This window comes from Pleurodeles waltl, chromosome 4_1, assembly GCF_031143425.1.
Source record: "Pleurodeles waltl isolate 20211129_DDA chromosome 4_1, aPleWal1.hap1.20221129, whole genome shotgun sequence".
Classification (NCBI taxonomy): domain Eukaryota; kingdom Metazoa; phylum Chordata; class Amphibia; order Caudata; family Salamandridae; genus Pleurodeles; species Pleurodeles waltl.
In genome coordinates, this window is record NC_090442.1 from 765,667,055 (window position 1) to 765,674,502 (window position 7,448).

A 7,448-nucleotide genomic window follows, 5' to 3' on the forward strand; every position below is an offset into this window, starting at 1 on the left:
TTTGTCAGGTAAGTAAGGCACTTACAAGTCTAAGTTCCTGGGCATAGGCAGCCCACTGTTGGGGGTTCAAGGCAACCCCAAAGTTACCACTTCAGCAGCTCAGGGCCGGTCAGGTGCAGAGGTCAAAGATGTGCCCAAAACACATAGGCACCTATGGACAACAGGGGTGCTCTGGTTTCCGGTCTGCCAGCAGGTAGGTACCCACGTCCTCGGAGGGCAGACCAGGGGGGTACACAAGTAGGCACACAAAACACACCCTCAGCGTCACAGGGGCGGGTTTTGTATAGGATTCAATGGAGGGACCTGGGGGTCACTCTAACTGTGCAGGCAGGGCACAGGGGGGCTTCTCGGGCCAGCCACCGACTGGGCTAGGCAGAAGGTTGCCTGGGGGTCACTCCTGCACTGTTTTTCGGTTTCTTCTGGCTGCGGGTGCAGTGCTTGGTCCAGGAGTCGGGTTCCTTGTTACAGGCAGTTGCGGTCAGGGGGAGCCACTGGATTCTCTCTGCATGCGTCACTGTGGGGGGTCGAGGGGGGTGGTCTCGGGCTACTCATGAGGTTGCAGTCACCTGGGAGTCCTCCCTGTAGTGTTGGCTCTCTGGAGCTCGAGCCAGGGGTGTCAGGTGCAGAGGGTGAAGTCTCACGCTTCCGGCGGGAAGAGTGAAGTCTTTAAAAGTTGCAAACTTGTTGCTTGTTGTTGAGCAGAGCCGCTGCTCACAAGAGTTTCTTGGTCCTTTGGTTCAGGGCAGTCCTCTCAGTCTTCTTCGAGTCAGGAGACAGGCCGGTAGGGCTGGGGCCAAAGCAGTTGTCGTCTCTGTCGTCTCTGCAGGGCTTTCTGGCCAGCAGTCCTTCTTCTTGTTTCAGGTTGCAGGAATCTGATTTCCTGGGTTCTGGGGTGCCCCTAAATACTAAATGTAGGGGTGTGTTTAGGTCTGGGGGCAGTAGCCAATGGCAACTGTCCTGGGGGGTGGCTACACCCTCTTTGTGCCTCCTCCCTGAGGGGAGGGGGGCACATCCCTAATCCTATTGGGGAATCCTCCAATCCCAAGATGGAGGATTTCTAAAGGCAGGGGTCACCTCAGCTCAGGACACCTTAGAGGCTGTCCTGACTGGTGGGGGACTCCTCCTTGTTTTTCTCATTATCTCCTCCAGCCTTGCCGCCAAAAGTGGGGGCAGTGGCCGGAGGGGCGGGCATCTCCACTAGCTGGGATGCCCTGTGCTGCTGTAACAAAAGGGGTGAACCTTTGAGGCTCACTGTCAGGTGTTACAGTTCCTGCAGGGGGAGGTGAGAAGCACCTACACCCAGTACAGGCTTTGTTCCTGGCCACAGAGTGACAAAGGCACTCTCCCCATGTGGCCAGCAAATCGTCTGGTTGTGGCAGGCTGGAAGAAACTGGTCAGCCCAACACTAGAAGTCGGATTGGTATTCAGGGGGCATCTCTAAGATGCCCTCTGGGTGCATTTTACAATAAAATCCACACTGGCATCAGTGTGCATTTATTGTGCTGAGAGGTTTGATACCAAACTTCCCAGATTTCAGTGAAGCCATTATGGAACTGTGCTGTCCGTGTTTGACAAACTCCCATACCATATACTCTTTATGACTATCCTGCACTTACAATGTCCAAGGTTTTGCTTAGACACTATAGGGGCATAGTGCTCTTGCACCTATGCCCTAATCTGTGGTATAGTGCACCCTGCCTTAGGGCTATAAGGCCTGCTAGAGGGGTGACTTACCTATGCCACAGGCAGTGTGAGGTTGGCATGGCACTCTGAGGGGAGTGCCATGTCGACTTAGTCATTTTCTCCCCACCAGCACACACAAGCTGAAAGGCAGTATGCATGTGCTGAGTGAAGGGTCCCCAGGGTGGCATAAAACATGCTGCAGCCCTTAGAGACCTTCCCTGGCATCAGGGCCCTTGGTACCAGGGGTCCCATTTACAAGGGACTTATCTGAGTATCAGGGCTGTGCCAATTGTGGAAGCTAAGGTACAGTTTAGGGAAAGAACACTGGTGCTGGGGACTGGTTAGCAGGTTCCCAGCACACTTTCAATCATAACTGGCATCAGCAAAAGGCAAAAAGTCAGGGGGTAACCATGCCAAGGAGGCATTTCCTTACAGTCACTCTTGCTTATTTCATATCAGTGTGAAATGCACAGTAAGCAAAGCCATAAAGACACACAAACTTCACCAACTTCAAGGTAATGATCTTTCCACAGATTGTCCTAGACCACGTAACTAAGTGGCTGGGTGAAAAGTGTAGCATCTCCCCACTGTGGGAAGATTGCTGGTCTGGTTTGGTTACTAGGAACCAGGTCTTTGGCTTAAAGCACCGACATGGAGTGTGCCAAGAAGATTAAACGTCAATTGTTTGAAGCCGTTGGATGTTACTCTAGAACTTGATCAAATTCATAGAAAGCACCCAAGAAAAAAAAGTCAGAGACCCCAACAGTGGTGGCTGCTAACACATGAAAATGATGGGGTGAATTTTTGACCACTGACAGGCACTGATAAAAACTAGCAGTGCCCTTAGGCTCAACTCCAAACCTCCTAATCGTGGTCCGTTTTAAACAGTGTTTCTAAAGGGCCACGATTGAGAGCTCTGGAGTTGAGGCTGAAGTCATTGCAAGTTTTTCACAGTGCCTGTCATTGCATTCAATAAACTTTAAATAAAAAAAATGTAAAGGTTTTGTTTATCTACTGACTTGGACCTCAGTGCTCCTTTCTGTCTTGTCGTCAGTCTGTGGCTCCAGAAAAGGCACCCAGAACCTCAGCCACCTCCCCTCTACCAATACAGACGCTGCTCTCATGCTGCACAGGCAGCATGAGAGCAGCACCAGTATTGGGTGGAGTGGGCTGCGGGCTGGTTCAATGCTCCTTCAGGCACCAGGATCCTATGACTGTACTCAACCCAGCTGTCTAAAATAGCTTGGGTTAGAGTGTTTAAAGTGAGCATGCCAAGCCGGTTGTCGCAAAACAGATGGCCAAAGTAACATGTGCACTTTAAACTGAAGTGTACAAGGTCAGCTCTTTGGTTTTCATGTTTGCTGAGCTCTAGGCGTAGGGGCGACACTCCTCTGCCATAATAAAGGAAGTGCCGCAGGACCCCAATGGACCACCATCTGATATCCCAGATTGGGCACCTCTATGAAGACGAACAGCTTGGTCCGAAAGGAGAAGCTCACTCAGAAATTTGAAATAAAATTGCGAGTGGTCATAGTTCATACTAAATCTGTGTTCTCGGACGTCAATTCATCAAAATGTTAGGGGTAAAGTGATGTCACATATATTTTCAGCCAATAATATTAGAGGAAGTGAAGACAGATGAGCGAGATGTCATCCCAGAAAGTGATGGCATGCGACTTTCGATCCTAATGACATCCCAGCAGGTACATCACAAAAGTTAAAAATTCTTCAGTAAGTCCTTCATTAACAAAATATCACAATGATTACTAAATAGAATGCATATCTAATTTAAATACTAAGAATATTTAAAGTAGTGTGTTGTTATGATTCGCCCGCGGTGCACCCATTGCATAGCTATGTACAGCTTCTCTTATTCACTTCCTCTCACATTCTCAGTTATCTCGTCTACCACTATCAACATCTTTCACACATTAACTCTACTTGTCCCTCGCTCACCTGCATCTTCCCTAGTTTCCCTCTTACCTCCATCTCTTCTATTCTGACCTATATTCTATTTTCCTCTCACCGGAGGGTCTTGTATTCTTTGTGCTCCCTCCCATCCACTTACCATTTCATGTTAATCCCTGTCTTTGAACACAAATTATTGCAATTTCTTATATTTCCCTCCATTTTTAATGCCTTCCTTCTCTAACCATCATTGCAGAAAGTCGATTTTTCTTTCACCTCTTCCTTTCTAATCTTCTTAACTCTGTATTGCCGCCTTTGCCCACCCTACTTCACCATTATCCCAAATATTCTCTCATATCCATCTTTGAGATTCCCTCTTACTCTACTGCGATGCTAATGTATTCCTTCTTATCTCCTTTCTCAGTTTTCCACTCATCTTTTCCTCATCCATCTTGCACTGGAGTGCTCCATCCCTCTTCTCTTTTCTCTGTTTGGCGTCTACACTCTCTTGGCATTCCTTTCTCAGTCTCACTCTCTTCTGGATTTGTGCACCTCAGGATATGCGTAAATGAGCTATTTGCATCGGATCCAAATGCTCGATATGGTAATTGCACACTCCATAAATATTGCAACCCGCTGTGTCAGTGTTTACCGGGTGCACAAATAGCAACCAGGATTTATGCCAGTAAAGATAAGCCCTTAACATGGGGCAGCAGTAGTGCATACTACCCTCGCGGGATAGGTACCGCATGGGCTGCAGCTTTGCAAGCTTACCTCACAAACACACACTTCTTGGGTAGCAGTGTACGGCTTGGTGGGCACACTTAGCTAGTGGCTCCCAGTCATGTGAGATAACTTCATCCAGTCCTGACTTTTTATCTAACACCACATTTCTGATGTAACTTTTAAAACATGACAAGTCCTATAATGAAGCAAATTTATGTTACCTATACTTCTAGGGCTACCAGAAGCTGTAATGTATATGATGAGACTCTCAGGCATCTTTCTATGGCCACGTAAAAAGCACTACGGAGGGGAATTTTGAGAGCTTCAGCACATGAGCATCTGAGCCATCTGCAGGGTTGGCCAAGAGCATTTCAAAGATCACTTCCTTGTATTTATTTGATCTTTGCATTGGGCATCAATGAGAGCAAAAGCTACAAACAAGGGCTGTTAAACACGGCTAGCTCTATTCACCTATACGACATATAAAAATGTAAAAAATGTACAGTCAGCCTAAGGTCCTTTGGCCTAGAGAATGAGGGTTGCAAGAGGACCTCATGTTATCTTGGACAGTGGGCACCATGAGGCAAAAGGGCCTGGGTTCACCATCGCTCCACGACCCACCATTCCTAGTGCCAGGCCATGCATACACTCATGGACGTCATTTAGGGGTCGCAGCTGCGACCCCTGGCACTGTCTTTGCAACCCCGGGGCTTCAGAGGTGGCAAGATCAGTGCCAGGAACAGAGCGGCCACATGTTCTCAGGGACTTCGATTGGGGCTCCTTTCTCGTTGTTTTCTCTCATTTTTATTACACTAAAAGTAAATAATGTCTAATTATCCTCTATTAATCTAATAAAAAATGGAGTACAATTAGCTGGACTATGGTTTTCCCTCGTAGTTGAGGTAAGAGAAATGTGTTAAATGTATGTCGTGTGCGAGCTTGATGGTGTGTGCTTACGTGAGAGTGTAAGTGTGGATGTGTCTACATCTAAGCATGTGTGTGTGTGTGAATGTAATTGAAGGTCAAAGGGCGTGTTGTCACTTCCGCTACCCCTGGCATTTTGGTGAAATGACGTTCAAACATAATCTATGAGAGGTCCTGCTTTATGGATTTGCTTTTCCCTGTCATGAGGGAAGACAGCCCTACCAAGGCATGTGCGACTTGCAGCAGAGAAAGCAACATTGTGATTCATTTGCGAGTTCCTCACATGCACTTCTGAATGTGTCTGTTTTGCAAAGTAAAAACACCCTGAAATACGATGCACACGTTAATGAATTGCAGTGACTTGGTGGAGGTGGAGCAACAGAAAGTGAACAGGGCTCATGAGAGCCCCGATATTGCTCTGTTCCTGGCACTTCCTTTGTGATCTCTGAAGCCAGGGTCGCAAGGGGCAGACGGAGGTCGCAGATGCAACCCTGAAATTACTCCTATGTCCACCCTGTTTCAGTAACTGTATAACTATCTCTGCTGCAGTAATTTGCACCCACCCTCCACTCTTGAGCATTTATCTGACACGGCGATGTGATGTTCCTCTCTTTTTTCATTCGTGAATGTTTGCTACGCTGTGTTCCAGTGTAGGGGAGCATTGCTTGATGCCAACGACCCCAAACAGCTAAAACCCAGGAACAGCGTTGACCTGAGTGGACAGAGCCACAGAGATCTGTGTAGGCCCTTGTCTCAATCTGGACTTGTTGTAGACCACCACTGAGGGACGAGCCTTGCTGAAGAGGCACTGCTAGGCGAATGCAATATCTCCAAGGCATTGAGTGCAGACGTGTAGATTGGTCAGTAATACGGGGGGGGGGTGAACCTCAGATTTTCCAACAATCAGGCTGGCATGTAATGTTTAAATACATTATACACAAGCAGGGTGCACGAGAAGGGCCTATGGGGCAGTGGAAAGGGAGAGGAGTGCGGATTGGTAGGGACACTAAGAGATAAAACGCCATATTTTGTAAAATAACCAATATTTTTGAGGGCTTTAAAAACAAAGATGGAATAATAATAATAATAATAATAATAATAATAATACCTTTGAGAGGGGGTCCGATGCTTTCTCCTCACAAACACGCCTCGACTGTCTTCGGGGTTCTCTCTGGTTGAGCACAGACCCTCGGTTCCCAAGTCCGAGTGTTCATATTTGTGTTTCCGCTGCGGATCCGCTTGGAGCTAGGTCTGGGGGGCCGTCACCCACCGCTTCCTGGGTGCCCTGGCACTGTCCGCTTCTCCGCTGTCTAGCTCGTTATCTCCTGTTACTTCCGACACCATCGGCTTCCAGGGTGTCCAGCACCGTGCCCCTCTCCGGGAGCCCAGAGCAGTCCCCAGCCTGCGCACACTCTTGCCCCTTCTTAGGCATCCATCCCTGTCCTGCCCCTAGTGCGGACTCCGTGCCCTTCCTCAGTGCCCTGCACTGTTTCCCCCGATTGTTCAATTGTATTATATATCTCGCTCTTTAATTCCCAGCCCTGGACTTTTATGGGGGCCCGACCCGTCTCCCCCTGAGTGTACTGCCCTGCTTGGTGAGCAGCCCTGTCCCCTCCAGAGGCGCAGGCAGCCCCGTCTCTCGCAGGGTACTAACCGGCACCTTGACCTTCGGCGTCTAGCGCTGCCCCTCCTTGGGAGACCCCGGTTGTGCCCAGTGCCTTTTCTTTCCAGGCCACCGGTAGGCCTGGTGCCCGCCAGGCCTCTGCAGTGGAAGGTGGCACAAGGTGGCTCCTTCTGAGGACGCAGGCGGTGACACCAGCACCCTTGGGGGGCTCAGACGGAGTAATTAAATGTTAAAGGATCAGCACCACGCCAGCTGCCGAGGGCGAGGGGATGGTGCGCGCCGTGGGGAGTGTCAAGGAGGAAGTGATGGACCGAGTGACGGCCGCAGTTACACCCCCTCGAGGCTGGCAACGGACGGACTTAATCCACACCAGCGGGAATATGTCATAATTGGATTGCTGGCCTCTGGTGACTGACTGAGTGCCCACGAGTTGCAGGGGGCGTACAAATGCAGCCGCCCCACCTGCCCCGGGCCCAAGGAGCACACAAGAAGGTCAACTGTCACACAGTGTTGGCTGTCAGAAGAATATATTGTCACCCTATTGCAGGACTGAGGACTCATGCTCACTGATGAATGTGGGTCT

General features: G+C 49.3%; 1 protein-coding gene across 4 annotated transcripts in view; it reads right to left on the minus strand.

Moving 5' to 3' along the window:
• Window positions 1-7,160, minus strand: part of LOC138288128 (cadherin-related family member 5-like) — a 291,068-nt gene extending 283,908 nt beyond the window's left edge. For 2 of the 4 annotated variants that reach the window (XM_069229388.1, XM_069229387.1), the window contains exon 1: window positions 6,350-7,160. The gene's annotated coding sequence lies outside the window, so the exon portion shown is untranslated. The remainder of the gene's footprint in view (window positions 1-6,349) is intronic. The other 2 variants (XM_069229391.1, XM_069229389.1) reach the window with 1 other exon arrangement.
• Between the last annotated feature and the right edge of the window lie 288 nt (window positions 7,161-7,448).